The sequence below is a fragment of the Vulpes vulpes genome, unplaced genomic scaffold (genome assembly GCF_048418805.1).
Source record: "Vulpes vulpes isolate BD-2025 unplaced genomic scaffold, VulVul3 u000000685, whole genome shotgun sequence".
Lineage (NCBI taxonomy): Eukaryota > Metazoa > Chordata > Mammalia > Carnivora > Canidae > Vulpes > Vulpes vulpes.
The window spans coordinates 223,160-251,001 of NW_027325784.1; the positions used below are offsets into that span (position 1 = coordinate 223,160).

Consider the following 27,842-nt stretch of genomic DNA (forward strand, 5'->3'; position numbering starts at 1 on the left):
CTATTTGGTTAGTTGTCTTTTTCTTACTTGGTAGGCACATTATAAGTATTGACTCTTTTTTGTGTTTTGTTTTCTTTTATCCTATGAATTCCCTAACCCTGACCTCCAAGCTCCTATGTGATCACCTCCTCCCTAGAATGACCTAGAACCCTAGATGGTAGAGGCTTCCTGGGTCTACTGATCTCTGGTTAGTCTCACGGTCCCTTCTTTGTCTTCTCAGCATTCCCATCACTGAGTAAACGAATTCCCTGCTTTAAATTTCCTATATTTTCTTGGTTCAGCCCTGATAACTCTCCTATAGTATTTATCCTTGTGCCTCAATCAGAGGAAAAGCTAAAATATTTTTTTAAGCAATGATTATCATGGACAGCCTCCCACACGTCAGCAAATTAGTGGGAACTGTACATTCTTACTTATTCAACACCCCATGCAACATAATCAACCAAACAGTGTTGACTGAGTATCACTTAATCACCACCTCCAAAAATACAGTGTCAAGTTTCCCCATCACCACAATGCTGGTACCATCCTCTCAGGGGCCAAAAGGCAGACCACCCCAGGATGGATAGCTACTTTGAGTTAAAAAGTAATCAAAACTTAGAAGATTCAGGAAAAGTTCATCTCCCCCACAACTGACTAAAAATAGTTTAGATAGACAACCTGCTCCAGGAAGAGAGCTATCATCAGAGCTAACTATAGTACACTACAAACTAGATACGGTAGAGAGGAAAGAACATAGCAGGGCCTGTTTGATCAAAGTCCTTTCTGTCCCATTGTTTCTGAGTGGTAAACAACATTTTACCAAACATTAATTCTTTTATGTCTTCCTGACAATTGCATTCCTTACCTTTGAAGTACCAGATCCCTATCTCTTTTTTATTAGTTCAGAATGACATATATATACCTCCCTTGGTTTGACTATCTTTGGTATATTTCTGAGTGTGTGGATTCTCCATATGTAGGAAATTAAATTTTGTTTTCTTCTATTAATCTGTCTCACGTCAATTTGATTTTAGCCCACCTAGAATGACCTACTAGGGAACAGAAAATTCTTGCTCCCTAACACCTCATTAATAGATTCTGTAGTTTCCAGATTTAGTTCAAAATTTCTCTGTCCTTCATTCAATTCAGAAACAATTCAATTCAGAAACATTTTTTCACCTAGGACTCTACTGAATGTACTGATTATTAAGATTTTTTTCTCTTTTGGCCTCCATGTTTCTACCACCCAAACACAACTGTCAACATTTATTAAGTGACTGAGCAAGTATTTATTGAGAGTCCAATATCTGCCAAGCACTATGCAAAGCACAAGCCAGGTCCACCAAGAGATAATCCTTCTAGGATCTCAGCAATTTGGCAATTATAATGCAATGTGATAAAGGATATTTTGACATGACTGATGTCTCAGTCATAAAGCAAAATTGCAGAATTTTGAGATGACTCCCTAGATCCCCTACCCTTGGTATACACAAACAGGATGATCCCTTCCCGCTTAAGCATGGGCAGAATTTGTGAATATGATGGGAAAGTTACTCCCATGATTATGTATGTTACATAAGCTCCTATTTTAGCAGATTCCCTGCTGGCCCTGAAGTGCCAGACTACCATGTTGTAGAGAAGGTCACATGGTAAGGACCTGAGTTGAGAGTAGGTCCCCGCCTACAGCTATTAAAGAAATAGGAACCTCAGTTCTACAGCTGCAAGGAAACAAATTCCTCCAACAAGCTACGGAAGCCTGGAAGCTTAATTTTCCCTGGTCAAGTCTCCAGATGAAGACACAGCTGGCCAACATCCTGATGTTAGCCTTAGTTCCTGAGCAGAGTGTCCAGGATACCTAAGGCACAAAAACTGTGAGAAAATAAATTTTGTTTCAAGCTGCTACATTTGTGGTGATATGTTACAAAGCAATACATAAAGAAAACAAACTTGACGGGTAAGAGGAGGATATTAGTAGTACACGCAGGAATAGACCTAACCCAGTCTATGGTCAGGGATGGCTTTTTAAGAAAGTCCTAAACTGAGACCTGAAGACTGCAGGAGTTAGTTTAAGCAAACAAGAGGGGAATGGGGAGAGGAAGGATAGAGAGGTATTCCAGATACATAATCCAGGAAGTGTGGTGGAGTAGAGGGGGAGACAGAGGGAAAGAGGGAGAAAGAGGAACACAGTCCGTAAACTCTTCTTCTTTAAACCTCTAGTAGTTTGCAAATTACCTTGACTCTAAACCATACTCAAACCACATTCTTTAGGACTCTTCACACTAGGTTTTTACCCTGCCCAACCACTCCCATCCCATTCTATGCTTTAGCCAAAAACCTTCATTGGTGCTAGGAAAGATCTGTGCGTTTATTTTGCAACTCCTATCCCAGAAATTTTGCCAAATTAAATATCCTAGGTGCAGAGAACAACTCTTTGACTCAACAACAGGTCTGCCTCATGTGTTTCACATAACAAGGGCTTTATCATCTCTAGGATGCTATCATATAGTACTTCCTTAGTCTCTACAAAGACCCCATGCCTCACTCCCAACAGCAGTGCACTTTGTAATACCCGTGTGCACCTCTGTTCACAGTATCCCTGGCTACGTAGTCTCTTCTTTGACTTTTCCAAGGTTAGGGCCATGTCTGGTTGATGTTTTGTCTTGTTTTCACTTTTTATCATATCATAACTGCTGCCTGGCTGCTTTACTTTCTTGTGAGCAAGGCTTAATGATATCTGAGCTATTCAAAGGAGAATGAAAGTTCTCACCCAGAGCCCCCAGACCACTCTTCAGATCTTCCTTTTTCATGGGGTATTTTATGGTTTGGAGATATGGACAATGGTCTAGGAATTCTTTTTTTTTTTTTTTTTGTTATCAGTCAAGTGTAAGTATAGCTAAGCTTTTCTGAGTGTATATTACATGCCCAGCATTGTGTAAAGTATTTTCCATGGATTATCTTGTCCCGTGCTCACAGCAGACCTACAGACATGTGTAGTAATATTTTCCTCATTATACAGACAGGGTAATTAAAGCCTGGTAGGTAGCAAAGCAGGGATGCCACCCTCAGCACACTGTTTGTCTAGAGCCCAGGTTTTCAACCACTATTCCATGATGTTTCTTCAGTCTGAACCCAATCATTTCCCACTCCCAGAGGCCCTCCATGCTCACAGAAGCAACCAAACAATGGTGGGCCTAGGAAGCTGTCCCCTCTCCAGAGGGTTTTATATTCTAGCACAGAGCTGGGAACTGAATTGAGACTGCTTGGATTTTTCCACAGTTCTGCCATTTATCAACTTTGTGATCTTAATCCCTTAGCCTCAGTTACTTCATCTCTAAAATGGGGTCCATAATAACCATCTCACAGGGTAGCCATAAGAATTCAATAAGATGATGCAAATAAAGTGTTTATTCCCAGAACTGGCAACTTGTAAGCACTCAGGAAAAATGTGATTACTATTATTCTGGTCCTCAAGGGAAGTAAAGCAGATACAAATACTTCAGTTAATGCACTTCCTATAGTTAAAAAAAAAAAATTCCTCAAATCGAGCTTTCTTTTTCTTTCTTTTTCTTTCTTTCTTTCTTTCTTTCTTTCTTTCTTTCTTTCTTTCTCTCTTTCTATTTATGTATTCATGAGAGACAGAAAGGAAGACAGAGGCAGAGACACAGGCAGATGCAGAAGCAGACTCCACGCAGGAAGCCCGACGCAGGACTCGATCCCAGGTCTCCAGGATCACATCCTGGGCTGAAGGCAGACGCTCAACCGCTGAGCCACCCAGGGATACCCCTAAGCATTTATTTCTATGCATTAAGATGTTAAATGTCACATATGGTGAAAATGGAAATATTCCTTTGAAACAATATCTTAACATTATTTAAATTATTAATAATAGCCAGAGGGAAGGCAGACTATAAACGAGTATCATTATGTTTGTGATTTTTAATGGTGAACATTAAATTACATTGTTGTAAACTATGAAATATTTCACTTGATTCCCAAATTCCCAATAACTTTTCAATAAGGTAAAGAGGATGGTGTTCAAGTGAGAGGCTCAAAAAGTAGCTGCAAACCCAATATATCAGAGAGGAACAGTCTTTTCAGGACAGGAGGTGGGACTGGCTCTTTCACTATTTTCACTGTAGCTAATGAAAGGCAAACCCCAAAATGTTCAGAGCTCTAGGACTTTTCAGATAAATACTGGAAATGGTGAGTATGATTCATGTCCAAGATTGATTTACTGAAAAATACAGATGTGGAGACAAAATTTCAGCATTTTAATCTTTGCTAAATATGGTCTCCTTGAAATAGGTCTCAACTGCAAGCCAAGAGATGTGGGCTCCAGTGCTGGCTCCTCCTTAACTAGCTGTGTGGCCTTGGCAAGCTGCACCATCTCACTAGGCTTAGTATCCTTATCTTTAAAAAAGAGAAGATGAGGAGCCCTGACTGCAGGACCTCACACACTCCCTCTAGCTTGAATATTCAATGGAATAAAGGACTTAGTATCTTTATTTATTTTTGGTGTTTCTTACTTTTAAAGTGGATGATCACCTTTGAAAGCATACATCTTAAATAAAATATGGATTTGAGGCACCTTAGAAAGTCATCTTCATGGCCACTGGCTGGAAGAAAATAGACTGCAACCAGCAGCTGGAGTCAATACAAAATTAAATGACACAGCAAGAGTATTCAAATATTTTCCTAGGCATAGAAATAGACCTTTCAGAATTATCATTTTTAAAATCATAACTATTTCAAAAGGTACATGGTTAGTAACCATGTAAAAAAATAAGGTACAGCATGTTATAAATAAAACATGTTTTACATGGAAACCTCAATTATAGAAAGCCTACTTATGAACTATTTTCAGACATTCAAGTTAAATTATAATTGATAACAGCCCAATTTTCCAATTAACTTATGTTTCAAAATACTATACAATTTTTAAAATAAGCTTCAATATAATCATACTTCTATAATTCCTCTGGATATTCTTGCTTCAGAGAGCTGTGCAAGCCCAGAGAAACAGACTAACCCTTCATACCCCAGTTTCACACATGAAATGGGAATATTAACAGCAATGCTGTACACAGTCCCTCAAACCTTCACAGAAGAGTAATATGTTCCACTAAGCTAGACTGGAAGCCGGCATTGGAAGTACTTGTCAATGGTCTCGTGGAAAGTCATTTCAAAACTGATGAAATAGCATTTCCCTTGGTAACTCAGGGGAATTTTACTGGTATGCTACAAAATCTGACTCCTGGTTTATATCAAATTTTTATTTTCTGTTGCTGTTGACATTGTTATGTCTTTTGTTTTACATTTGTTTTGGTCTTCCTTCTCCCAGAAACTATTATTTATGAGCAGATGTGTTAGTTTGCAGGCATATCTCGAAGCTATAACTTTCTTACCACTTTCTTTCTGTCAGAAGATGATCTAATCTGTGAGTCAAACTGTATTACAAACACCTAATCTTATTCTGGTCCTGATGAAATCAAACACTTTGGAACACTTTCTTCTTCATTGTTCTAGAGCATTGCCATTATGCTTCTCCTGTATTTGAGCAAACAAGAACAGATGAGAGAGGACTAGGCAAGTTAAAAATATCAGTCTGTCTGTCTGTCTATCTATCTATGTATTTTTACTTAACTTCAATTTGCCAACATATAGTACAACATTAGTTTCAGATGTCGTTTTTAATAATTCACAGTTGCATATAACCCCCAGTGCTGATATAAGCCCTTTAAAAAAAAGATGACAACTCAGTAAAGATTATTGGATTATGTTCTTTGGTAAATCTATTTCTTGGCTATTCCTAAAAAGAAACGATCACACCCAAGGACCACATTAGAATACATTTATTTGAAAACACTCCTTATCAGCTGCCAATTAAAAAAATTCTCAAGCAGCAATGAATTTAATCAACATAGACCTTCTGAGTCCCAGGCCTGAGATGCTGAAAGGAATGAATAAAGTTAAGAAGCTTTTACTTGTAACTTTTCATTCTGGCAGATTAAACAACTAAGTCTCTTTTTCCTAAATTATTAATATTTCCAGGTAAGGTGGGATTATTCAGAGGTTATTTTTCATATAATTCCCATACTCTAGCACAGGATTAGCAACATCCTTCTAATTCTTTTAATTTAAATAATGGTGGGAAGGAGGGGGGAATAAAATCATTTAGCATTGTAAACAGTCTAGCTGATAAAGAGCTTTTGTTTTTTTTAGTTTGTCTTATTATTTAATTATGTATAATTAACATAAAATGTTTATATAGCAAAATTACATACAAATGTATAATATTATCTAAGACCTGGAACAAATTTTCATAACTGAGACTCTATACAGAAATATATGTTCGAAAAATTCATTCGAACTTTAAGGAAAAATAAATAATTATTTTAAGTACAAATTTTGTCCTCACAATTTAAAACTACCCCAAAATTGCTTCCAGTATCATGTAAAATAAAGACAGAATTCAATAAAATTTTTTTTTTCTGGGAAACCAACTAGGGGTGGTGGAAGGTGAGGTGGGCAGAGGGTAGGGGTGACTGGGTGATGGGCACTAAGGGGCGCACTTGATGGGATGAGCACTGGGTGGTATGCTATATGTTACCAAATTGAACACCAAAAAAAAAATAAATTTATAAATAAAACAATAAAGAGCTTTTGTAGGGATATTTGTTTTGGTGAAATAAATCGGCACTGATGCATAGAAACTGATTTGAGGGAAAAGGGATACCAAAGAAGACACAATGCAAGAATATAAATTAAAAAGTAATATGAGGAAAAGGTTTCATGACTGACAGTAAATCATTTATTCATGGCCATTTATTGATACTATACTTCCAACAGCATGCTAAAGTAATACTAAAATCTTTATTTTTAGAGAAACATTTATTTATCTCAAAGGCTTAAGGAACTATTCATTCCATTTAATACACTTTTCCAATATATTTGGTGTAAGATTCTAAATATAGCAAATATAGTAGAATTTTCCCATTCATATCCCTATTATGTTTTTATTTTTTTTCTAGAGGTATTTGGAGGATCATAAGACAGAATATTTGAGGTTCCATGTCCCCATTAGATAACTGATTTGACAAACTCTTAACTTGTGAAGATCATTTTAAGGTTTGTATAAATTCATCCTTGGCCAATATGCTGGAGTGGACTTATTATGCATTGTAAGAATTAATTATTAAACTTTCAAGAGGTTTTCAAGCCAATTGACATCCCAGGGGTAGTCTGAAACTGGCCCCATGTAGGAGTATTTACATCATGTTAATTGTCAAATGCTACGAATCAGGACTTCTCTAACCCCATATCCAGAGCTAGTTAATAAATATTTACCAGTAAGTATAAGTACACCGTTGGTCAGAGCTATTCTTTGACTTTTTCATAATATGCCAAGGAAAATAAAGCCTACTATATAATACAACTTTGACCAAAATGCCTTCTAAAATATTTTATGTTTATTTTTTGTATTAATAATTTCAAAATTTCAAGAATTGGTACTACTAAGCTTAAAAAATATAGGCCAGTCAAATCACATTAGATTAGGCTTCTCTGTTTTGATTTTAAAGTTGGAAATGATGTCCTTCAAAGACATATATTCATTTTACTCAGACACAGTAAGTTAGTGAATTTCTCCATTCACTGTAGTCTCTTCCTGCTGTCCCACCTGTTTTGAGGAGTTAACTCTGCTGATACAGCAATTGGACATCCAAAGAACACATTATTTTATAAGTAACTATATAAATGAAATATGTATGTTTATATAGTCATTTGACATTACTCTGCTGAAGTAAGACAAAAAAGTCAGAAGGCAATATTCAAATCAATAGAAATTAGAATAAACACCAATTAAAATGTAAAAAAACCTTAGGAGGAGACAGCTTCCCAGGCCCAACATTATTGGTTTACTGTGATGGCCAGGGAGGACTTCCAAGACAGAGGAAGGACCAGATTGAGACCTAAATCAGCACCATGCTTTACTAAATAAGACCTGAACTCTTGGCAGTTTCTAATAGGCAACCAACACATATTGAACTGTTTGTAGGGATCCCTGGGTGGCGCAGCGGTTTGGCGCCTGCCTTTGGCCCAGGGCACGATCCTGGAGACCCGGGATCGAATCCCACGTCGGGCTCCTGGTGCATGGAGCCTCCTTCTTCCTCTGCCTCTCTCTCTATCTCTCTGGGACTATCATAAATAAAATATAAAAAAAATAAAAAATAAAAAAATAAACTGTTTGTATATCAACTTATTACAGTGTTCTCCATATTACTCAGCAATTAGAAATGACAAATACCCACCATTTGCTTCAACGTGGATGGAACTGGAGGGTATTATGCTGAGTGAAATAAGTCAATCGGAGAAGGACAAACAGTGTATGTTCTCATTCATTTGGGGAATATGAATAATAGTGAAAGGGAATATAAAGGAAGGGAAAAGAAATGTTGGGAAATATCAGGAAGGAGACAGAACATAAAGACTCCTAACTCTGGGAAATGAACTAGGGGTGGTGGAAGGGGAGGAGGGCGGGTGTTGGAGGGGAATGGGTGACGGGCACTGAGGTGGACACTTGACGGGATGAGCACTGGGTGTTTTTCTGTATGTTGGTAAATTGAACACCAATAAAAGTTAATTAAAAATAAAAATAAAAAATAAATTGTCATAGGAAAAATAAAGTTGTTTCATTCATTTTGGCTTCAGTTTCACATCTGGGCAAAGCACACTGCTGGTAAAGACAGCTCTTATTTTCCTGGTGAAAAATGGACCCTGGGTCTCTGCACAGGAAGTATTTAGCACCTTTGTGGCAGTGTTCAGTTTAAGCCAGACTGCAAATAAGAGAGCCATCTGTGTTTAAACATGGAAAGGGTTCACAGTAAGGGAAGAGATCTTAAACTTTTCTCTTTTCCTGGGTGTGGATCTTGCTTAGTATCCCTGAGGAAATGAGCTGTTAAGGGATGCGCTGCTCTGTGAATCACAGCTCTGAAAGGAGATACAGATGGCTGTATCTGTATACAAATATACACCAAAGTAAACCTTCCATTGTGGATAATTTAGTAGGTTGATTAGAGCACATTTCATCACTGACCAACAGAACAGAAACAACTACGAAAGCTGAAGGCTCATTCCAGAAACATCTCTGACCAAAGTTTTCTCGAGCTTTAACTTCATGGTTTTATATTTAATCATTTCAGCATTTTGCTAGTTAAACAATTCTGATATGAAATGTGAATCCCAGAAAGTGCAGTTTCATTCCACATAGCTGGAAAATTGGTAACTCATTTTTCTCTGCCACTTGTTATCGATTCTTAAAGATCATTCCAAATCCCCACTACTTATTCTGTTCATTAAATTGTCTTATTCCATGGTTTTTCCAGAAACTTTAACCACAGTTCTAATATCTCTTTGTAAATGTTGTCTCATTTTAAATAACTGTTTTAAACAAATATTCTAAACTCACTACCAAATTTAGGGCAGCAGATTCAGACTTGAGCCCTCCAGATCACTTGTCTACAATTCATACAACACATAAGAACAAAGTCTTCCAGGGGCACCTTGGTGGCTCAATGGCTCAGGTCATGATCCAGGGTCCGGGGATTGAGTCCCACATTGGGTTCCCCATAGGGAGCCTGCTTCTCCCTCTGCCTATGTCTCTGCCTCTCTGTCTCTCATGAATAAATAAATAGAATCTTAAAAAAGAAAAAGAACAAAGTCTTCTAGTTCAGGCAGGGCAAGCCCTCCAGATCGGTTACTCTTATCTCTTTTATTCACATCATCACCATTACTTATAGTTTTTCTCTAAATTTGTATTAAAGAAATCAAGTATCTTTGTAAAACTGTATAATGTAGACATTATATCAGTATTAATTTTCTTTATTAAAATCCTACTTCAGTGACTTTAACTCTGAAAAGTAAAATGACAATGTTTTTTCTTAGAACATACCAGGTATCAGAGATATTGCTGTTTCCATGCAACAGTGATACTCATGAACTTGATCAATGTGTCATCACTTAAGAATCCATAAGAATAGGATATAAGCTGGTTGGTGTGGATCTGGCTGTGTCCACTACTTTTTATTGTCTTGGAGGGCACTGGTCAAATGCTGAATTCTCTCTACAGGAGGGACAGAAATGCAAGGGTTCCCTGACCATGTCCCACTGATTCTGAATAATTTGAGGCCATGTATTATAACACTAGAAATTAAGAGTGTCAAAGTATGAGGTGGTCTAGTCCAGACTGAATCCTAATCAAGTAAATCTCTGAATGGGCCAAGCAGAACCACCCCTTTCTGTCTTTTTTCCCAGGGATGGAAGAACTGGTGGTGGTGTTGGAAAGCACTCCAGCTCCAACTTCAGCTCTAGTTCTAGACTCTAGGTCTATCCCTCTTATCTACGGAACCATTTTTAAACTGCTAGGAAACTCTGGGTAGACCATATACCTATATGAACTGCATATTTATATAATCACTCTCTGGATGTGTTTAGATTCTTTACTATGAAAAAGGCATTGCAAATCTCACATAGCCATCTGATTCCAGGTTGGTTCCCTGTTAGATTCCAGGAGTTTTATTAAGCAAAGGAAGAAGCCCTTCACAGTTGATCTCACTTCACATGCTGGCATATAGTTCTAGGTATTGATATATCCCCACAGACCTAAACAACAGTTAAGTCCAGCAGAACATTATATGATGCACAGTCTTTCTTCACGTTGGCAGCAATAGTTTGGATACTGAGAATACGGTTGTGGGTTTTTTCCTCCTGTTGTGTTACATATTTTATCAGTAATCTGAAAATCACTATATTAACACATTTGAACTGCTTAATCAATGCTAGTAAGTTGGCACTGTCAGCCTTTTCCCTCACTATCTATACTTAATATTTCTCTGGGGTGTGTTTTTGAATGGAACAAAGAAGGATAATTCTTCCTGTTTTTCTATTTTCCTTTTCCATCTCCCTGTCCTTTGGCTGCTATTTTACAAAACATCCTAATTTATAAAAGAATGGTCTCTTACAAGAGATGAAGTACAAGAATTTTAAACCCCTTAATTGCACTGTGTGTTTCAAATCTTAAAACTGAATTCTAATTTAGTGCCTCAACATTCTAAATCAACATTCCAGGAATTTTTTAAATCTTGCAATGATGCAAAGTATCAAGTTGAAAATCAACCACAAGAAGACATAACATTTCCACACTTTTAACTTATGGGCTAAAAATGGACAAAGATTCAATTCACATTGCTTATATTTGCTTTTGCCTGATTAATGGCAGTTATATCAGAAGGCCTTGGCCAACACTTGGGGAAAGCAGCCAAGTACACAGAGACAAGCCAAAAGTCACTAAAGATGAGCAAGTCACAATGCACCATCTGTGGTGGCACCAGATACCTGCATAAAATAATTTCTCAAAATAAGAGAAAATTCACTTAAGAGAAATGCAGCTTGTTTTAATTAACTTTCCTCCAGTAATTGTTATCTTTTTAGGAAATACCATAAATATCCTGCTGGATATTTATGATTGTTTGGGCAGCTTTTCTCACGAGGGCCATAATTAACAGGGAGACATAGTTTTGGTTCCCTCTGTCCCACACAAAGACAACTTGGGACTCTTAAATAATGCCTTGCTTTCAAATTAATGCAAAATGTTATTACATTAACCCAGGAATCAATTAAGCTATTTTAAAGAAATAATATATTTTTTACAATAACCAGGCTTTAGTTGAATAAGCTGAGCTGAAGTGTGGCTATACCTCCAATAACACTTGGATGAATTTAACCTAAAGGAATTACAACTTAATACAAATAGATGAGGGATATCTGGGTGGCTCAGTAGTTGAGTGTCTGACTTTGGAACAGGTAATGATCCTGGGGTCCTAGGATGGAGTTCCGCATCAGGTTCCCCTTAGGGAGCCTGTTTCTCCCTCTGCCTATGTCTCTGCCTCTTTCTATTAATCTCTCATGAATAAATAGATAAAATCTTTAAAAAAAATACAGATAGATGAGATTTCATCAGAGCACATGGCAAAATATTTTTTACCACTTTTATGTAGTTTGTTTTAAAATATGTCAACTCAGTCTTTGGAATTTTAAAGACATTTTTATATCTTCTCTAATATAATCAATTATATGTGTACTAATACAACCATCACATTTCCACATACTAGACTCTTCCTAAGTTAGGGTTATGAATTAAATTATTGTGTTTAACCACATTAGTGGAGACAGCTCTACTTTCAGCACTTGAGCCAAAGGATCAGGAATGGCCACACAACAGAGGAAATGACTTCAACACCTCACTGACCTTGACTCACAAGTATCTCTGACTTTATCACCCCTCCTGTTCCATTGTCTTGTTTAGTTCCAACCTTCATTAATTCTAAAATGGTCCATGACAGTAACCTCCTCTCTAGCATCTGGGCCTCCAAACTACCCTACACTCCATAGGAATGTGGCCATTTGACACCTGTCCTAACAGAGCTTTGGAAATTGTTCAAATGTCAATAGCCCTTAAAGTTCAAACTCTAGTAAGTCAACAATTTTCTGTTAAGCAAATCAATTGATAAACCAACCTCTTCACAATTTGTCTATAACCTATCTCTTTGGCCTTATGTCTAACTATCCATATGCGCTCCCAAATATCCTAAACTGTAGTTTTCATCACAATGGCAAATTATAGACTATATAATCAGGCTCCCTGGGTTCTAATCTCAATAGTATCACCTTCAAAATGTGTTAGCGGGAGACCAAATACTTTATTTTTTGAAATTTCAGTTTTCCCATCTGTACAATTGGGATCAAAAGGTTGTTGTTAATTAAATGACACACACTAATATTAAATAAAGAGTAGCACAGAACATGAAGACTCCTAACTCGGGGAAATGAACTAGGGGATGTGGAGGGGGAGGAGGAGGGGGGGTGGTTAGTGGGTGACGGGCACTGAGGGGGGCACTTGACGGGATGAGCACTGGGTGTTACTCTGTATGTTGGCAAATTGAATACCAATAAAAAATAAATTTATTATGAAAGAAAAGAAAAGAAAAAAAAAGAAAAGAAAAGAAAAGAATGAAAGAAAGAAAGAAAGAAAGAAAGAAAGAAAGAAAGAAAGAAAGAAAAGAAAGAAAAGAAAGAAAGAGTAGCTAGTAATAATCACAGCAAACAAACACTTAATCCATGCCTTGACCCCAAACTTTCTGGCTGATGTGTCCTCCCATCTGGCATCCTTTTCTCAATGAACTCCTATATGTCCCTCAAAGATTAGTTCAAATGGCACCTGCCTTTGAAAGCCTTCCCTTACCATTTCACTTGGGAAAAGGTAGCTTTCCCCACTGCAATACGCTTACAGCATTTTGTGAATATTGTATATTACAACCTGCATCTTCATAAATCTCTATATATGTGTTCTTCCTATAGTGTAAGATCTGCATGGAAAACAATAATATCTTGACATCCCCATACTCAGTTATGGGTACACTGTACCATCCCTCACGCAAGAAAGATATAGTAAAGTCCTAATACCCAGTACCTCAAAATGTGACCTATTTGAAAACAGAGTTGTTGCAGATGTCATTAGTTAAGATCATACTGGAGTAGAGTGGAGCCCTAATCCAAAACAAATGATATACTTTTAAGAAGACAGCAATGTGAAGACACAGAGTCACAAGCACCATATGAAGCCAGAGGCAGAGATTGGAGTGATATATATCTCAAGCCAAAGAGTGCTAAGAATTGCTGGCCTTCATCAGAACCTATGAAGAGGCAAAGAATTCTGCCCCAGATCCTTCAGAAGGACTGTGGCCCGACCAAAACATTGATTTCAGACTTCTAAACTACAGAATTGCGAGATAATAAATTTCCGTTGTTTTAAGCCAGCAACTTATGGTACTTCATTATAACAGCCCGAGGAAACCAATACATGTTCCCAGATTCAGGGGGAAAAACTAACATATTTGTGTTAAAGAAGCAAATGACTTTAAGAATTTTACTTAATCAATTGGGACTTACATAGAAAAATAGGAGTGTACAGAGATGGCTAGATTAGACCATCCTAAATTCTGGCTTTAAGAATCTGTAAGTACCTGATTTCCTATTTAAGTATCATATTTAACTTCCTTGCCCCCCTAAAAAATTAAGGTTATTGATGCTTTTTCTTTTAAGATTTTTTTTATTCATGGGATCCCCGGGTGACTCAGTGGTTGAGTATCTGCCTTTGGCCCAAGACATGATCCTGGAGACCCAGGATCGAGTCCCGCATCGGGCTCCCTGCATGGACCCTGCTTCTCCCTCTGCCTGTGTCTCTGCCTCAGAGAGACACTGAAAGAGAGAGAAAGAGGCAGAGACACAGTCAGAGGGAGAAGAAGGCTCCATTCAGGGAGCCCGATGCGGGACTCAATCCTGGGTCTCCAGGATCTTGCCCTGGGCCAAAGGCAGGTGCCAAATCACTGAGCCACCTAGGCATATCAAGATTGATACTTAAGACTTAGAAAATGTTGACATATTCCTCCTTGCCCTGTACCTACACTGACTGCTTATAAAATGAAACCTAGTCTTATTCATCAGAGCAATGACATAAAAGTTTTTCAACAGGTGATTCATAAAAAATGGCATACTTATTCATCTTTATATGGTATCTATAGTCCAAGGAGATTGTGTCTGAGACTCCAGAAAGTTTTTTCCAAAGCATTTTTATTAACAACATGTTTGCTCTCAGGGACCTATTAATTTATTATAATGTAGTTATACTGATAGGCATCTTACCTAAAAACATTCATTTACATGGAAATAACAGTGTAAAGACAGATAAAAGTAGTCTTATATTTAGGCCAGAATCAAGGTCTATCTACTCTTTACGTTAGTAATTGCAGCTAAGAAGGAAGGAAAAAATATAGAATTTGGAAGGAGAAATGTAATTTCAGTCACTGTGGTTAGAAGGGACATTTATTGTATGATTGAAATAAGTCAATAGGAGAATGACAAACATTAAATGGTCTCATTCATTTGGGGAATATAAAAAATAGTGAAAGGGAATAAAGGGGAAAGGAGAAAAAATGAGTGGGAAACATCAGAAAGGGAGACAGAACATGAGAGACTCCTAACTCTGGGAACAAACTGGGCGGGGGGTGGAAGGTGAGGTGGGCGGGGGGGGGTGACTCGGTGATAGGCACTGAGGGGGGCACTTGATGGGATGAGCACTGGGTTTATTCTATATGTTTGCAAATTGAACACCAATAAAAAATAAATTTATATTAAAAAATCCAAAGTACACAAGGAAGGCAAAATGCCATACTTATTTGGTGCCTAAAATAACATGTTACTATAAAGTAAAGCAATTTCATTTTTGGAGCATGGAAAATCCCAAAACTATGAAAAATGTGCTTTCTGAGATCTCTAAGAGCCTTAACTTCAAAAACATGCAGTGAAGGTACTAAATAAATCTTTCAAGAAAAAGAATGCTCTGGCATGAGTCAAACATCCAGTTTCTGACACCTACATTCAATGTTGCCTCTAAAGAGATGTCTTGTCTTTCACTGCTCAGGTCCTTGAGAACCAGGCCTCACAATGAAGGAAGTCAGTATAGTCACAGTCTGGTTCTCCAGCTTCTGGAACTCCCAAGAATGCACAGATTTGATCCAGTCATCTATAATCCAACAGTCATTCAATAATCATGAGTTATGCCTTACCCTAGGCTCACCACTGATTTGCTGTTGGCAGCTTTGATTAAGTTTTTTTTTTTTTCTGAAGCTCAGTATTCTCATCTGTAAGCAAGGATAATGATGGTATCTGCTTCCTAGGATTTGTTGTGGTAATTAAATAAGAGATGGCTCATAGGACTTCACATAGAGCCTGGCATATGATAATTACCCAATACAAGTTAACTGCTGTCTTTATCATCATTACTGGAATATGTTATAAAACTAGTAAGCAAGTTGAGGGTAGGACTGTGCCTATTACTTAACGGACACCCACACTGAACAGCTGAGACCAGTGAATGCTAAAGTAAATCTTCGTGCCAATTCCAGCCCAAAGCCTACTTCTGTAAATGTTTATTGGAACACAGCCACTCCTGATCTTTTATATGTTGTCTATGTCTACGTTACCCAGCAGATGTACATAGTTGTAACAAAAGGACTGAATAGGCTGCAGACTGTGAACCATTTATTACTTGGCTCTTTAAACAATAAGTGTGTTAATCCTGCACTAGAGCGTCGCCACTTACTATGTGGTCCTCAGCTCATCAGAAATACAGACACTGGGATCCCTGGGTGGCTCAGTGGTTTAGCACCTGCCTTCCGCCTAGAGTGTGATCCTGGAGGCCGGGGATCAATTCCTGCATCAGGCTCCCTGCATGGAGCCTGCTTCTCCCGCTGCCTGTGTCTCTGCCTCTCTCTGTGTGTCTCTCATGTAGAAATAAACAAAATCTTTAAAAAAAAGAAATACAGACACGTAGGCTCCCTTGACCTACTGAATCAGAAACTATATATTTTCACAAAATCTTCAAATGATTTACAAACATTAAGGGTTGAGAAACAGTGGTCTAGGTCAGAGGTTAACAAAATTTCTGTAAAGGGATAGAGAGTAAATATTTAAGCCTTTGTTGCAGGACTATAATATCTGTTCAAATCTGCCTTCCTATCTCAAAAGCAGCCAGAAAAAAATATGTAAATAAATGGGCACGGTTCCACGCCAATAAAACCATGTATGGAACCTGAAGTTTCAATTTTATACAATTTTCATGTATCACAAAATATTCTTTTAATTTTTTTCAACCATTTAAAAATGTTGAAACCTTCCCTTAGCTTGTGTACAATACAAAAACAGGCAGCAGGGCAGCCCGGGTGGCTCAGCGGTTTAGTGCCACCTTCAGCCCGGGGCATGGTCCTGGAGAACCGGGATTGAGTCGCACATCAGGCTCCCTGCATGGGGCCTGCTTCTCTCTCTGCCTGTGTCTCTGCCTCTCTCTCTGTCTCAAGAATAAATAAATAAATAAATAAATAAATAAATAAATAAATAAATAAATAAATAAATAAATAAATAAAATCATTAAAAAAAAAAAAAACCAGGCAGCAGGTAGGATCTGGCCTGTAGATCAGAGTCAGTAGTCTTAATCTAGGCTAATGCCACATCACTGTTTAGCCAGCAGGTTACCCCTCCTCCCATACTCTCCCCAGGACTCTAAAAACCTATGTGTATTTTCTGGCACATGTGATTTTAGAGAAGTTATCTTCTACTCATCTAACTTATCCTAAAAAATATTTCTGTTCCTCCTTTATGACTTCTAACTTGTAATATAAAGTTCCTATCAAATGATGTGATGGTGTAACTGTTTCCTTTTCATTGGCAGATTAAATAGAACATACCAGAGAGGCTGAACTAGGAAGCTATAGGTGAATAGACAGACAGGTGGACAGATAAGATACCTGCCTCCAAAGGAATAGGAACCTGATCACAATGAAAAACTCTTTGTCTCTAAATTCAAACCAAGTATGCTGAGCATTTCTAAATATATACTCAGGATTTGTGTCTATTTGATCCACAATATCCTTCTCCTTGACTCTTCAAGTAGTCTGAAGCTCTTGGAAAGTAACATAGGAAGTCTGCACATCTTGCCCTTGCCCTTCCCCTTCCAGAGGCTAGTAGATCACAAGCAACTGAGAAGGAACTGCCAGAGAGGGTTCTCCATCCAGAAAAAAAAAAGAGCTTTGCCCCACTCTCAGGGCTGTGGAACACATTGGTGGGAGATGGCTAGAGGAGGGGATCCCTACCTGCCTTTTACTTAAGCCAGTGTTCTTTGTTCCTGCTTATACTGAGATCATAAATCAGTTTCAGAAGAGAAGCTTAGTTCACAGAAACCTTTAATTTATGTTCAAAGTTTATTGAAGCTAAGCTCAATAAATGGTAGATAAGAGGACTTTGTTGAGTAAACACAACATTCATAATTTAGGTTTAGCAATTTAAGAAACATGAAAGTACTCAAGATTCATCAGAAGCACAAACTATATGAACTATCTGCACAATCTTAGAAGAAAGATTTACATATACCTATAGACTTATGATATATATATATATAACATTTTAATCTAAATGAATGTGTTAGAATACATTCTGACCCCTGGTCTCGGCTACCATCACATCTTTTTTGTCGTTTAACCTTCCTCTGTTTTATCTTTCTACCATCATCCAATCTTCCCTCTCCTTTCAAGGATAATTTATTCTGCGAAACAGGCTGAGATAAAAACCTTTCTACATAGCCTGATAAATCTTATAATTATAAATTATTCAATAATGAAATGGTTCCCATAGTGTATTAATGAGGAAGATTTCAGCTACAAGAAACAGAAAATTCTGGCCTCCTAGCTGACATCTTAAGAAATTGATCATTTCATACGAGAAATTCTGCAGTTAGGCAGCTACACGGTTGCTTAATTCAGTGCCTCGACAACATCATCAAGGATCTTTCCATTTTTCAATATTGCATTATTCAGGATATAGGCTTATCCTTATGTTAACTACCTTACACCATATGTGACAAAATTATATCCAGTAAAAATGCTGTGTTTTTGTGTCTCTTTAATTATGACAAAGTTTTTCCCTGAGCTCCCACAATATTCCACTTCATAGCTCATTGACCAGAAATGCATCATACCTGTTTCTAAAATATGAGCAGCCAAGAAGAATGAGATTACCATAATTGTGCTGAATGGGGAAAATATGCAGCCAAGAATATTTTATCTGGCAAGCCTGTCATTCAGAATAGGAAGAGAGATAAAGAGTGTCCCAGACAAACAAAAACTAAAGGAGTTCATAGACCACTAAGCCAGCTCTGCAAGAAATATTAAGAGGAACTGAGTGGGAGAAAAAAAAACAAAAGCAACAAAGACGGGCAGCCCCGGTGGCCCAGTGGTTTAGCACTGCTTGCAGCCCAAGGTGTGATCCTGGAGATCCAGGATCAAGTCCCATGTCAGGCTCCCTGCATGGAGTCTGCTTCTCCCTCTGCCTGTGTCTCTGCCTCTCTGTCTGCCTTCTCTCTCTCTCTCTCTCTCTCTCTCTCTCTGAATAAATAAATAAAAAATCTTTTTTAAAAAAAGCAACAAAGACTAGAAAGGAACATCACCAGAAACACCAAGTTTATAGGTAACACAGTGCCATGAAATTCATATCTTTCAATAAGCAATCTGAATGTATATGAACTAAATTTCCAATCAAAATACATAGGGTATCAGAATAGATTTTTTTAAAAAGGCACATCTATATGCTACCTACAAGAGACTCATTTTAGACCTAAAGACACCCCCATATTGAAACTAAGGAGATGGAGCACCACTTATCATGCTAATGGATGGCAAAACAAAGCCAGGGTTGCCAAACTTATATCAAACTAGATTTTAAAACAAAGACAGTAACAAGTGTTTGAATGATATACTCGACCAGATGGCCTTAACAGGTATATTCAGGACATTTCATCCCAAAGCAGAATATGCATTCTTTTATATACAATGGAGTATTACTCAGAATGAAATCTTGCCATTTGCAACAATGTGGATGGAGCTAGAGCACATTACACTAAGTGAAATAAGTCAGTAAGAAAAAGACAAATACTATATGATTTCACATTCATATGTGGAATTTAAGAAACAAAACAGATGAACATATGGGAAAAGGGGGGAAAAAGAGAGAAGGAAAAAACCCATAAGAGACTTAAGGACAGAGAACAAACTGAGGGCTGCTGGAGGGAGATGAGCAGGGGATGGGCTAGATGGGTGGTGAGGACACTTGTCAGGATGAGCACTGGGTGTTGTATGTAAGTGATGAATTACTGAATTCTACTCCTGAAACCAATATTGCAAATCTATGTTAAGTAGAACTTAAATACAATTTAAAAAAAAATTACCGTAATTAGATTAGGAAAGCATATGGTCATGTGAAAGATTATATTACCTGAATGAAAATCAGCATTAGAAAGAAGTGGGGAGGGATGCAGGAGCTATTACTCAGTAGTCACACAATACTCAATACTACAATCAATAAGAGGTATCCTGTTCATCAGCCTTTGAAGGTAGCCAATTAATTTGCAGGAAATAGTAACGGGGAGATTCTGTGACTACACAATTTTATATTACTGGAGTAATAAAGATCTGAAGCAGCCTCAATGTAATTACAGAATAAAGGCACATACCACAATCTGAGAATAGTTCTAGAATTTGGCAAAACCTGGTCCTAACACCTTTCAGTAAACCAATGTTCATCAAGGACTCAAGCAGTTGGGATTTATAACTGCCACTCAGGCCCCAGCCAACTTTCCCCATGATGTGATCAGTTCCAATTAATATAATACACTTTAATTTGTGTATCATTCTGTATTCAAGTATGACAAGTACCTTAAGCAAAGAAAAAAAGCAAAGTTGAATTTAAAAAAATTAAAACATTCTAATGTGACCCAGAAGCTATCAATTTGTGAATGCTGCCGGGGCAGGGGGTCTTCTCTTACAGCCTCATTTAAGGGGGCTGCAAGTGGACAGAAACAAGGCTTGGTCATTCAAAGCCGATAGATGATAGAAAACTGAAATGGAAAGAGAAGTCTGTGCATTCTGTTCCTTCTGTCCCTCCCTGTTCACCCACACTGTCCACCTAGCAGCACAAGTACAGAAACTTGGTTTCTGTAAGCCAAGAGGAAGAGAACACTGTTTCTGAGACCCAGTTGATGGAGGAGGGGCCATGGCACACAATTCCTATTTACTTTTTCAACTATTTCTTCAAACTAAGAAAAAAACCCTATTCTAAATCTAACCTATTCTAAAATTATCTTAAATTTTCCAAAAACGAGATAGAAAGCATCTCAAATTCCCCTTCATAATTTGAAAGCACAAGTTAGAAATTGAGCACCAATAAAAAATAAATTTATTATAAAAAAAAGAAAAGAAACTGATGTCTGTTAATATATATCAGTACCTCATGTGTTTCAGACACAGCTATCTTACCTTCCTGTTATGTTTCGCTCTTTATTATACGAATGTACTAATGTAGCCAAGTAATTTAGGATGGGATCAACTCTAGTGGACTTCACAAGCAGGTTTAGTTTAGTTGGACAGCTATTCTTTTAAGTGTGTTGTTGCTAAAAATGTGACAGAGCTACTCTTTCTTCCATGAGTGTTCTGAAGACGTATTTAAACATTTCAACCTGTAAGAATCTGCTTAATCCCTCTGCAGAATATTAAAGGGAAAAGAAGTTACTCTTTGACCAGGAAAGTTTAAGGCATTTAAATATGATCAGATATCCAGAAATAAAATAGTACATTCCATGAAGAAACTAGGAAATCACAACACAGATACATTCATTGTACATGAAAAACTCAGAAACTTAGTATAAAAGCAAAGAAAATATTAAGTGATATTATTAAAGTAAGCTAACTAGAATAAGAAAATAACACCAAAACCACATTAATTCTATTGGTTTTTCTTGCACAGAACAGAGGGAAAATGATAAAAAATTGGACATATTAAATTTCTCCATTCTTTCCACTTAAGGGTAAAGTCTAGATCGAAAATGTTCTAAGAATTTCCTTTTATTTTATTATTATTATTATTTTAATATTACTTATTATTATTTATATGGAGCCCAATGCAGAACCTGAACTCATGATTTGAGCTGATACCAAGAGTCAGACACTTGATCAACTGAGCCACGCAGGTGCTTCGAGAATGTTTTGAGAATTTAATGGATAATTATTTCCCTTAAATCCAAATTTTTCCTTAATAGATTTTTAAAGAACCATATGCTCCTCAATAGTACTTAGTTTTGGCTTATGAATAAGATGAAAAACGTTTGAGGGATAATGGCTTTTATGTATGGACCTGGGTGTGCAGATGCACACACACACACACACACACACACGCATGTGTGTGTGTATTTCCATCAACTGTTTATAATGGAAGTGTATCCAGAATAAGGATAAAACTACTGATTGGATTCTTAAACAATATAACTACTGCCTCAGAGTCTTAGAAAAACACTAGCTCAGAAGCTGCCAGGACTCTAAGAAATCAACCAGGATATGTACAAGCAAACTGCAGAACATTTATTAAAAGTCCACTACCTAATCTAAGGTGATTTGAGTACATCTATAGGTGTTTATGAGATTTTATCACATATCACTATGGTTCATAAAGCATTATTTATACAAACAATAACCATAGAAGTCCAACTCTCTAAACTTTCAAGATACCACTCGGTAAAGCAATCAATTACTTTGATTTAGTACACTGCTCTGGATTTTTCCTGGATGGCAAAGCCTAGATATTGGGAAAGACGCTAAAGACACGGCCAAGCTTCAGACCTTATCCTTTCTCCCTAAAAGACATTTATTTTTTTTTAAATTTTTATTTATTTTTGATAGTCACAGAGAGAGAGAGAGGCAGAGACACAGGCAGAGGGAGAAGCAGGCTCCATGCACCGGGAGCCCGACGTGGGACCCGATCCCGGGTCTCCAGGATCGCGCCCTGGGCCAAAGGCAGGCGCCAAACCGCTGCGCCACCCAGGGATCCCCCTAAAAGACATTTAAATAGTACCTACCGGTTGCAGACAGATATCATGTTGGTTTATGTAGATTTTCATCTATATCAAGTGTTAGTACCTTGGAGTACAAAGGATCCTTTTGGTCTTCCTAAAAACAAGGGAAAAATTGAGCAAAGGCATTCCTCATATGTGTGCTTTACTCAGTTACTTTTGCCACTTTGGCTTTGGACTTTTTGGAGTGGAAGGTGAAATCTAGATGAAAATCAGACCCTTATCATACCCTGTTAACTCTTAACTCCTTTCTTTTAATTCCAGTACAATACCAACTTTATTTCTTAAAGGCCCTTCCAGTTCTGTGTAATCCATAATCCCATGAAGACTTCCACAGACCCTGACCACAGCAAATTCAAATTATTTGATAAGAAGACACCCTTCAGATAAATGGGACTTTTGTGCTGCTCTTTCGAATAATCTCTGGGACCCGGTCTTGCTATTGTGGTTTGTTGTCTGTTTTTATTTAGGGTTTTTATTTATTTGAGAGAGACGCAGAGACAGTGACAGAGAGCACAAGCTCAGGAGGAGAGGGAGAAGCAGACTCCCCACTGAGCAAGGAGCCTGACGCGGGGCTCCATTTCAGGACCCTGGGATCATGACCTGAGCCAAAGGCAAACGCTTAACCAACTGGTCACCCAGGTGTCTTCTCTTGTTGTTGATCATCCTGTCTTTAGGAATTTTCTCCACATTTGGCCACACTAATCTGACTTCCCCACTTAACCCACCACCCATTGCATCTCATGAGCGGCTTTAAACGACAAAAAGGAAAATCCTGAAAGACATCAAACTCCTAAAAGACAGGGGAATTGTTAGGGACACTCCCAGAGCTGCAGCCCACCCCCTGACTTGTGATGGTATTTGAGGGCACTGAAACCAAGGGTAGAGCAGAACACACAGTTGTCTGGTAAAGCTCAGCAGTAATGACCAACTGGTGTTTGGCCAGAAATTCCGTTTTCCCTCCTCTTCCCCTAAAGACCATTAACGTTTTTTCTTTTAAGGATTTTATTTAGTTATTCATGAGACACACAGAGACAGAAGCAGAGACAGGGGCAGGGGCAGAAGCAGGCTCCAGGCAGGGGGCCCGAAGCGGGACTCGATCCTGAGTCTCTAGGATCAGGCCCTGGGCTGCAGGCCCGCTAAACCGTGAGCCACCCGGGCTGCCCACATTTTTTCTTTAATGTGATGGATTTGGCAGGTGAATTTATTCCATCTAAATACGAATGCCCTGTCTCGATTCATTCTTATAGCCTGAACTTTTAAAAAGTCTTCCGCCAAAAACAAACCGCCATCGCTGTACCCTCCACCACCTCCCGCAGAACATCCGGTCATCAAATTGCATGAAAATCCTCTCCTCCCCGGGCTGCAAAGACGCATCCGATCCCTTTCCCCCGTCCCGCCCTCAGAAAGGCAGGCCCGGGGGGCGCACGTACCTCGCGGAGGCCCCGCCGGTGAGGGGGGCGGCGGCCCGGGAGCCCACGTGCCCTCCACAGAGAGCCGTCCTCCGCGGTGCGGCCAAGGGCGCCCGGACAGTGGCCGGGCAGGGCCGCGGCGGGAGAGCGCACCTTGCGGGGTGTTTTCAGGCAGGCTTCCAGCTCGGCGGCCCGGACTCTCGGATGCGCCCCGAAACCCTGGTCTCCCTCGGGGAGTCCCTGCCGCCGCACCGCGCATGTGCTGGCAACTGCAGGCGCCCAACGGCCTCCCGCCCGCCTCTCACCTGCGCGTGCGCAGTCGCTCCTCAGAGCCAGCGGGCGCCGGAGCACCCGAAGACTGTGGGAGCGGAGCTGCTTCCGCTCAGGCGGGCGTCCCCCGGCCTGGAGCTGGTCCCGCGAAGCCTGCAGCCGCGCTCGCCGTTGACGTGCGGTAGAAAGCAAGCTCGAAGCCGGCGCTTTCCTGCCTGCGGCCAGAAGCCTCTGCCTGTACGCAGATCTGGGTCGGTGCGGCCGAGGCCTAGACGTGGGGTTCACGTGCCGTTCCACAGCCCAGCCGCTCTCGCGGGGGCGGCCGCGCGGGGAAGAGCTCGCCGTCCGGGGGTCTCCCTGCCAGGACCCCCTTAACTGGCCGTCCGGCTCCCCGGGACCCTCGAAGGCAGCTCGGACAGAGGCCCAGGAGAGCAGGAGGAAAGGAGGAGAACTTGCTGCCCCACCTGCCCTGCCCCAGAAGGCGCCGTCCAGCCTGGCGGGCGGGGGGCGGAAGCCGGTGGTCACCCCAGCGCGCGGGGCGGCTGTGCAGGCGCCCCAAGGCCCGGAGGAGCCTGCAGCAGCAGCCTAGGAAAAGCTTTCTCAGCTGACAAATGAAACGATTCTTGGAGCCAGAAAGGAAACACGACGGGTCCGTAGGGGCTGTGGTTTTAGATGCTCATCTCCTTCAGGGCAGCCCAGGGGCCCAGCGGTTTAGCGCCGCCTGCAGCCCGGGGTGTGACCCTGGAGACCCGGGATCGAGCCCGGCACGGGCTCCCTGCCTGGAGCCGGCTTCTCCCTCTGCCTGTGCCTCTGCCTCGCTCTCTCTCTCTCTCTCTTGCCTCTCCTGAATGAATAAATAAAATCTTCAAAAAATAAAATAAATTATAATCCCCTTCAAACAGTATTATGCTAATCCACATAGGTGGATTTTCCATTTCCCTGTCTCATTCTTTGTGCCAAAATTTGCATACGGTTTACTTCTACATATGTTTAAAAAAACACTGGCAAACATTACTATTATTTATTTTTAAAGATTTTTTACTATTGTTTCTGTAGACACATGGTTAACTGTATGGTTTTTTTTTCCTTTAAGAGTTTATTTATTTATTTGAGAGGGAGGGAGCGAGAGCACCTGCCCACAAGTCAGATGCGGGCTGAATCCCAGGGCCCCTGTATCATGACCTGAGTGGAAGGCAGATGTTTAAAGGACTGAGCCGCCCGGGGTGCCCTATGTTTAACTTTTAAAGAAATCGCCAGACTAGGGATCCCTGGGTGGCCCAGCGGTTTGGCGCCTGCCTTTGGCCCAGGGCGTGATCCTGGAGACTCGGGGTCGAATCCCACATCGGGCTCCCAGTGCATGGAGCCTGCTTCTGTCTCTGCCTCTCTCTCTCTCTCTCTCTGTGTGTGACTATCATAAATTTAAAAAAAAGAAAGAAATTGCCAGACTATTATACAAAGTGATTGCAGTGTTTTGCATTCCTACCAGAGATATAGGAGACTTCCAGTGTTCTCTATGTCCTTGTCGATAATTGCATTTGTCAGCCTTTTTATTTCAAGCTTTTTAATGGTTCTATACTGGTATTTTATAATTTTGGTTTGCATTTTCTTAATGCTTGATGATGTTGAGTATCTTTCCAGGAGCTTGTTAGCCAGAGTGTCTTCTTTTATGAAGTGTCTTTCTTTTGCTCATTTCTTAATTGAAAAGTTTCTCTTGTTATTGTGTTATACAAGTTCTTTGTATATTTTGTGCTATGTGTCTGGATCTACCTTAGACAGATGTATGTTTTGCAAATATTTTCTCTCATTTTGTGGCTGCCTTTTCATTTTCAATAGTGTCCTTTGACAAGTAAAATTTTTGGTTTTGGTGGAGTCCAATTAACAAAATCTTCATTTATGGGCTTATGATTATGTCTTGCCTAAGAAATCTCTGCCTAAATCAAGGTTATAAAGATCTTCCCTTATATTTTCTTTTAAAAGATTTAGCTCCTATGTTTATTTTGAATTATTTTTCAGGTATGGTGTAATGAGAAGGCTGAGATCCATTTGTGTGTGTGTGTGTGTGTGTGTGTATACGTACATATATACATACATATATATATATATATACATACATATATATATATATATATCCAATTATTCTAGCATAGTTTACTAAAAAGACAATCTTTCCCCCAGCCGTAAATTTTTGACATCTTTGTTGAAAAATCAATTGGTTATATAATTGATGTATTTCTGCATTGTCATTTCTGTTCCATTTATCTGTCTATTCTCTGCCATTACTATAGTGCCTTGGTACTTTAACTTTGTAATCTTGAAATCAAATGGTATAAATCCTCCAACTTTATTAGTTTTAAAAATCATTTGCAAATTCTAGATCACTTGAATTTCCCTATCAGTTATATATTAAGTTTGTCAATTTCTCTTTACTCTCATTTATGAAAGATATTTTGCTGAATATAGAATTTAGAATTTTTTTCTGTCAACATTTTATTTTTATTTTTTATTTTTTTCTGTCAGCATTTTAGAGAGATAAGCCTCTTTTCTGTGGTTTGAATGATTTCTGACAAAAAGTCTGCTGTTTTGTTTAACTTTGTGTCTCTGCGTGCAATGTGTCTGTTTTCTTGATGCTTTTAGGATTCCCTCTTTAACACTTTTTTGGCAGTTTGATTACAATAAAACTTGGAGAGATTTGATTTATGTTTATTTTACTTAGGCTTCATTTTGTCTTTTGGTTCTGAAAGTATATAACTTATTAAATTTGAAAAAAAAGTTGTACTATTATGTCATCAAGTATTTTTTTCTCTTCCTTTCCTTACCTACTGAAATTCCAGTTGCACAAGTGTCAAATCATTTGTTATTGTCTCAGAAGGTCACTAAAGACTAATTTTTCTTCAGCCTTTGTTAGTTTTCTGGGCTTCCTTCTCGCATTTCTATCACTATCCAATATACATATTGGATTTGTGCTGTTTTAAAGTTCTTGTCTGTTAATCAAGATTATATTTTTATATATTTTTATATATTATATGTTTAATTTTGGGTCTGTTTCATTGATTGACTTTTCTCCAAGTTATGGGTCACATTTTTCTGCTTCTTCATATATGCAGTGATTTTAGTGATGTGGGACATCATGGTTTTATGTTCTTGAGTACTGCGTTTGTTACATCTTTTTGGGTGAATTTAGAATACCTTTAATGCTCATTTAGCCCCACTTTTAAGATGAGGCTTCTCTGGGCTCTCCACTAAATGTACCATGTATTCATGAAGGTCTCTTTGCTTGGGTTTATGGGAACTTGAATGATTCTCAGACCTTTACAATCTCCAGGAATTAATTGTTCAGCTCACTGGTAACTGTTCTGTTCTCTGAAATTATTCATATCCAGTGATGGGTTTGCAAATTCATTTTCAGCCAAAGACTTGATGCAACTTCCATGAAAATATCCTGAGCACTTCTGCATAGCTCCCTCCTCTTAGGTAGTCTGCCTCACAAATTCTAATTGCCTTGGCTTCCCCAAATGATGATTTCTATCTCCTCAATTCATTCATATACACAAGTTTTGTTAGAATTCCCCTTCCTGAACTTCAGTAGAAATTCTTCTAGGCAGAAGGTCTAGACAAAG

The 27,842-nt window shown here is 38.9% G+C and overlaps 1 long non-coding RNA gene across 1 annotated transcript in view; it reads right to left on the reverse strand.

The window, feature by feature from the left end:
* Positions 1–22,636, reverse strand: part of LOC140597340 (uncharacterized) — a 63,868-nt gene extending 41,232 nt beyond the window's left edge. Inside the window, exon 1 of the long non-coding RNA XR_011999198.1 lies at positions 22,550–22,636. This is a non-coding gene — a long non-coding RNA (uncharacterized lncRNA). The remainder of the gene's footprint in view (positions 1–22,549) is intronic.
* Positions 22,637–27,842: the final 5,206 nt, after the last annotated feature.